Below are 7740 nucleotides of genomic sequence, written 5' to 3'. Positions count from 1 at the left end.
GGTACAAAGGTTCATTGAATATTGATTACTCTTGCGTGGGCTATCCACTGATATATTTTCAGAACATAAATCTGTGGATATAACATTGATATTATATCGACTGCTATCGAGGGCGATGACATAATCTATTGCCAAAATCTGTAAATAGGCCTATAATCAAGTCCATGATATAATGCTGATTTCACATTGACTGCCCTTGAGGGCGATGGTATATTACATTGCCCGATTAGCATCATAGTCCTTAACACCTGAGTCGAGCTGCTGAAGGTGTTTCGAGGCGTGCGATTTCATCATGCTATCGCGGGTGGAGAAAACTGTTAAAAACCCTTAAGAACAGTGATTATGCAAGTAATCATATACTGAGTTTGAATCATTTTGATGATGAAACAGTTGTTGAACCATGATGAAATATTCCTTATCAAACAGATTAGTCTTCAGTGGAATAAAAAATGAATTCAAAGAAAAAAAAAACTCCGCTAACGCGAGGTCTGACCCGAATAATTGTCGTTGTATTAACGCGGCGCTACATTCATATCTAAGGAGATAATCATTCTATTATAAAAAGAAAGGTGTAGGTCTATAACTCCATAATACCCCTGTAATTCAATTAATAACAAAATAGGTTGTCTTCCTCACCCCACACCCCGTTAGAATACCACGGCGCAGCCCCCTGGCAGTTATGTGACAAAATGTGTTATGCATCAACATGTTATTTTTGTTTTTTATTATTTCGCCCAAGAAAATGTCCACTTTTTTTCATTTGATAATATCAAAAAATAAACTTTAATTCTTCCTATGCCAGGCGCCTAGACCCCTGCGACTCCATAACAATTATAGTAATAGTACGGGCATAAGTCATTATGTACTGTGGTAAATTTGCCATCCAATGGCAACTTCCATGGAATCACTGAGTTTGATTGACTATTGAGCCTTGTTACCACTTGTGAATACTGGTGGATTGCAAAGTTACCAGGATAGCAAGTTTATGCAACGTGTGATATTCCGGTAAACACTTGCGTTTAAAAACGCAAATAAAAGATAACAGTGAATAATAACCCGTTTTTGATTGGTTGAAATTCAAGTTATCAGGGGCGGCGCCACAGATGGAGAAAGGAGGCGGACTCAAATATTTTTTTTTTCAGCAAAGGAAACAAAATAAAAAGAGGGGATGGGGTTAAGAAGAAAAACAGGTTTTAGGAAGGGATGATAATAAATAGCATAAAAAGAGTAGGTTTATATTTCTATATGACCCTGTAATTCAAGTGAGAATAAGATAGATCGTCTTGCCCTGGCAATCAACCAACCAATCAATCAACCAATCTATCGGTCGGTCAGTATATCGATCGATCGATCAATCAATCAATCAATCAATAAAACAATATCAACGTTCCCTCCGTTTTGCACACTCTCTCCCTTCACGCCTCCCTCTCTTTCTTATTCATACACTACTCCACCCACACCCTCACTCTCTCGCGCGCGCTTCCTCACACTCTCTCTTTCCCTCTCCCTCCTTATTTTTCTCTCTCATTCGCTATGATAGTTCTTTTTTAATCCCTTAATTATTCTTACTCTTTTCATCTTCATGCTTTTAATCAACAAGTCAAGATTAAGATATTAATGGAGAAGGTACAAAATTATTACAATATCAAATACATTTTTAGTTTATTTTGCAGTGTAACTGATCATCACAAGTTCACAAAGTAATTTCTTCATCACCATTTGATAAAGTTCACCTGAATTCAATTTCCTCAAATGGACTGATTCTGAATCTGAATTGAATGCATTTTCACTTTCCTCATGTTTTCCCTTTTACAGGCTGACTCTTAATGCATTTTCACTGTCATCATGCCTTCTTTCAATTCAATTCAATTCAATTCAATCTTTATTTCGCAAAATAAGATAAAAATACAAAGAAACATCAAATAATGTGATTAGATAATAAAATAAATTGCGTGGCTTTCCATGAAGGTTATAAGAAACCTGTAAGGCTGGATCGCCAAAACATAGTAAAACGACAACAATATTGAATTAAAAAAACACAGAATGTCATATCATTATAGTAAATACAATGTAGGAAAAAGGAGGAAAAAAACAACAACAAAGAATACAAAAAGACACGAATCGAAGGAGGGGGGGGGGGTAGATATGGTACAAGTAATGCATTGATATCAACTGCGAAAATTAATAATCATTTACTAGAAAAATTTTGTACTGTTTTCTAAAGGATGATATAAATTGTGAATTAGTTATTATTTGGAGAATCTCGTTCCATTGTTTGGGACCTACATAACTCAATGATTTAGCTTCGTGACTAGACTTGATAGACCATAAATGAAATTTATTGGAAGAACGGGTATTATGATTATGAACTTGATTATTGTATTGAAAAAGATCTGAAAAAGGAGTGGGTAACAACCTCTTCTTGTACTTATACATAAATATTGCGAGTTCTTGCTTATTAATATCATATATATTAAGTAAAGACAATTTCTTAAATAAAGGTGCGGATGGTGCTAGGTAATGGGAATTGGTAATTATTCTTAAACATTTCTTTTGAATTTTGAATATTGAGTCCAATTCATATGAGGTAACATTGGTAGCCCAGACAATATTGCAATATTTTAAATAAGGGAAAATTATGGAATGGTATAGAGTTATCAGATTTTTATGAAGTAAACTATGCTTAAGTTTGTAAATTAAACCAGTATTCCTACTTATCTTATGTAATACATTTATCATATGGTACTTAAAACTCAAAAGATTATCCAATGTGACACCTAAAAAGTTAATGGAATTACTTAATTCGATACGTTTATTGTCGATATAAATGTGAATATGAGCGTTGTCAATTGGATTATAATTATTAGATTTGTCAGTATGGGTTCGTGTTAAAGATTTATTTTTATTAAAATAGATGCATCTAGTTTTATTGATATTCAGGGACAACTTATTTGCTTTCAACCAGTCGGAAACATTTTGGAGTTCATTGTTCAGGATGTGGATGGTATTATTTAAATCTTTAGAAGAATAAAAAATACTTGTGTCATCAGCAAATTGATAAAAGGTTAACAAATTAGATGATTTACAAAGGTCGTTTATATATAAAAGAAATAACAAGGGGCCTAAAATTGATCCTTGCGGTACCCCAACGGAAACATTTAATGAAGAAGATAAGACACCGTGGACAAATGTATGTTGAACCCTATTTAAAAGATAATCCCTAAACCAGTCTAACGCGATCCCTCGAACTCCATATTGATTAAGTTTAAATAAAAGTAATGAATGGTCCATAGAATCGAAAGCTTTAGATAGATCTAAGAAGACCCCAATTATATGTTCGTCAGCAATAAATGAATCCATTATTTTTTGTTTAACTTTTAAAAGAACATGCTCACAGGAATAAGTGGGTCGAAATCCGTATTGAGAATCACTTAAGATATCATTACTGTTTAAAAACTTATGTAATCGATTATATACTAGTCGTTCAAGCAATTTGGAGAAACATGGTAAGAGGGATATTGGTCTATAATTTACAAATTTATCGGGGTCATCTTTCTTAAAAACGGGAATTACTTTAGATTCTTTGAGTTTTGAAGGTACTTTCCCAGTTGCAAAAGACAGATTAAATACGTGAGCTAAAGGCAAGGCAATGGCATAAATGACACGCTTAACAACTTTACAATTTACGTTATCAATTCCACAACTTGCACTACTTTTAAGGCATTTACAAATATTAATCAATTCATTTATATGTACAGGTGATAAAAAGAAGGAACCAACCACATTTGTTCGACAATAAAAGTGAGAAGAATGAATAGATTGTGGGACCATATCACTAATATTTTTTCCAATATTTACAAAATACTCATTGAATGCATCAGATATTTCAGATGGTTGAGAATATATTTTTTGATTACATTTAAACACTTTGGGGATTAGATTTTTCTTCTTACCTAATAACTCATTAATAGTTTTCCATGTCTTTTTTATACTACTCTGATTCATATATAATATTTTTTTGTAATATTCTTGACGAGATATACGAATGATATTAATAAGTTTATTTCTAATTTTTTTAAATTTTCTCTCGTTACTGGCAAGTCTAGTTTGGCAAAATATTTTGAAACATTTATTCTTTTTTTTTATTAATCTTAAAATTTTGTTGGTAACCCACGGTTTTCTATTTCTTCTTCTCCTTTTTTGTTGTTGACGAGGAAAATGTTTATCATAAAGTTTGATGAACATTTTCATGAATAAATTATAGGATTTGTCAGCATCAATACATGCTAGTACTTCACTCCAGTCAACATTATACAGTTCAACAAAAAAACTATTGATCGTTGATTCATTGATTTTCCTTGAAGTGTAATATTGGGCTGAATCATTCTTAAGAATTCCTTTCTTGTAACAAAAAATTGGCATGTGATCAGTTATTGGAGAATAAAGCACACCCGAGATAATATCACTTTCATTTGTTAATATATTGTCTATAATAGATTGAGATGTATTAGTTATACGAGTTGGCAAGTTAATTTTGATATAAAAGCCATATTGTGCAACCGTATTCATTAAGTTGATAGTACTATTTGAAGTCATATTCAACAAATTGATATTATAATCTCCAAGTAGATATATTTGTTTGTTTTCTTTTGAAAGTTTTTGCAATAAATCGGAAAAATATTCAGCGTATTGACGAAGATTAGATTTCGGGGGCCTATAGATTATTCCAACTATAATACTTTTAACATTAGGTATATTGATTTCAATGAAAATAGATTCACACGAAGAACATGTCGGATTTAGATCATTGCGTAATTGATAGAGTAGTCGTTCATCTAAATATACTCCAACGCCTCCTCCTCTACCGTCTTGTCTATTATTATTGATAAAGTTATAACCATCCAATATGAACCGATTTTCGTTTTCTGAGTTTAACCAAGTCTCAGTTATACCTATAACAGTAAAATTGAAAGAAAGGCTGCTCAGGTACGCAGAAATTTGATCGAAATTTTTTACCATGCTCCTCGAATTAAAGTGGATAGCACTGAACTGAACCAAATTAGGGTCAATAGATTCTTTGAAGTCATCGTCGGAATAGTATTTGCAATCATTTACATATTGTTGATCAAATTCAAAATCGAGAATAGGAGCAGAATCATTTAGTCTTATATCTTCACTCATATTATTTAAATCATCATATGTTATAAGTTGATTGTTAGTTTGATTTACACAGTTAAGAAAATCATCATTATTGATAGAGTAGAATGGGAAAACAGAACACAAATTAACAGGCATGTAATTTTTCAACAACAACAAAACAAGTATTAGAATAAACGAAAAAAAACAAAAAAACTAACAAACAGTAAATCAAAATCACATTAAAATGGTCTTTGCAAATAGACCAATACTAAAACTGAATAAAATGTAGTTTGAAAATTGGGGGGAGAACGAAACCAAAAATATAACAAAGAATGCATGAAATGCATCAGTGGAAAAAAAATGAATATACAGTTATGTGTTCATGACTTTTTTTTCATTGTTCTCATTCATTTCATTGTCTCTGTCCAGTGATGTTATGTCGGTGTTATGTTCTTGTCATAATCATTCTTTCATCATAATTTCTTCAATTCTTCTTTGCTATGAATCACACGTTTGATGGTATTTCCTCTGGTTGCCGGTAGTAAGACGATTACGCGTCCATCTGAAGTCCATGCTTCTTTCACCTTCTGATGCTGTTTAGCTGCATAGAGTAGATCCTGGTTGGTCTTCGTCAATGCTTCATCGATCCCGATACCACTTCCCTTCAGCTTCCTGCGCATCTTTAGGATTTCAGCTCTCTTGCGATAAGTGGTGAGCTTCACTATTATCGCTCTTGGTCTCGATTTCCTATTTGGTGCTCGCGCTGTGCCGGATGTGGATTCGGTTGCTTCGTCACGGTTGGGAGCAGCGATCCGGTGTGACCGGTCAATGTCATTCGGGGTCAGGGATACCCCGAGACGCTCAGTCACAAGCTTGCATATGACGTCATCGGTGTTTTCACTCGTACGGGCATTCCCTTCACGGTTCATCTCCTCAACACCGTAGAACTTTATACAATTTCGACGAGAGTATTGGTCAGCATCGTTTAAGGTCATTTTTAAGTTGTCTATAGATGATTGTTGATTACGCAATTGATCATTTAATCTGGTAATTTCACCTTCCTTTGATTGCAAGATTGCCTCAAGCTCCAGTAGTTTGACGTCATTGTGGTCAAGTCTCTCCATGATGTTTTCGTGAACTTTTTCAATCTTTGACAATCGTTTATTAAGTTTACCCAATTGTTTGCCTATCGCTTTATCGACCGCCTTCTCAATGCCTTCGTAGTAATCGTCGCTTTGGAGATATTCTTGAATAGTTTTCATGGCGGCTTCTTCAGCCTTGGATTTGGCAGGCATAATGCTAAGCTCAGTTATAACCTATAGGGGAGATGTAATAACTCAGCAACAAAATATCAATTAAAAGATCCAATAGTAGAAAATGAAACGTTTAGGCAACCAGAGTTTACTATGGCTGATGTTATCATTCCGACTTCTTCATATTGTGCATTTTCCACCAATACATTTCCACAGATAAAAAGAGAGTAGTTTCAAAACATATTCGATGACAGATGTTAACTCTATAAACTAAAGGCAACGGGGTAAATATATGCCTATTTATAGAATGGTATCAAAACATCAGCTAACTCATGTACAGTGTTTTTCTTGTAGCAATTAAAAGTACGTGGCGTGCATATAAAGATATTGAGGCACATAGGTTGATGAAGTATATAGTCACGTATATAGTCACCTTAGCACTCCAACGAATAAGACACATGGGACTATAGCCATTTACTGTACTCTATAACACGGACGTATCACACCAGGTACTCTCACCTTCATAAAGTTCAGAAATCCTCTTTCAAACTTCAAAAATCACATTTCACAATTCCAATTCACTGTTCCACGATAAACAAAGTAACACAACAGAGAAACAAAGTCCTTTGCATTAAGAAATAAGAGTTATATCAGTCATTTTCGCACTCTCAGATCAGATCACCGCAGATCACCGCAGATCCATTGGAAAAAACTTGATACAACCTTTGATTTTATTTAGTCAAGAATTCAAGTTTTGCGAATCATCTTTAAAAATTTAATATTGGTTTCAATAATTTTAAACACGTTTTATTCTTCCAGACCTGTGGTATAATTCTCAAGGATATCCTGGGAGTTCTGTTGCAGCATCCGTGGTTGGAGGGAGTGGCGTTGAGGACTGTGTTTACTGTCTTTCTGATAGGCTAAATCTGAATGCAGTTTCATTGTCATCATGCTTTCCCTCTAATAGGCTAAATCTGAATACATTTTCACTGTCATCATGCATTCCTTCTAATAGGCTAAATCTAAATGCATTTTCACTGTCATCATGCATTCCTTCTGATAGGCTGACTTCGAATGCATTTTCACTGTCATGTTTTCCCTCTAGTAGGCTGACTCTGAATGCATTTTCACTGTCATCATGCTTTCCCTCTGATGGGCTGACTCTGAATGCATTTTCACTGTCATCATGCTTTCCCTCTGATAGGCTAAATCTAAATGCATTTTTCACTGTCACCATGCTTTGCTTCTGATAGGCTGACTCTGAATGCATTTTCACTGTCATCATGCTTTCCCTCTGATAGGCTGACCCTGAATGCATTTTCACTGTCGTCATGCTTTCCCTCTGATA

Source organism: Lytechinus pictus, chromosome 13, assembly GCF_037042905.1.
Source record: "Lytechinus pictus isolate F3 Inbred chromosome 13, Lp3.0, whole genome shotgun sequence".
Taxonomy (NCBI): Eukaryota; Metazoa; Echinodermata; class Echinoidea; order Temnopleuroida; family Toxopneustidae; genus Lytechinus; species Lytechinus pictus.
The sequence above is the reverse complement of the archived record's forward strand: the minus strand, read 5'-3'. Positions refer to the sequence as shown.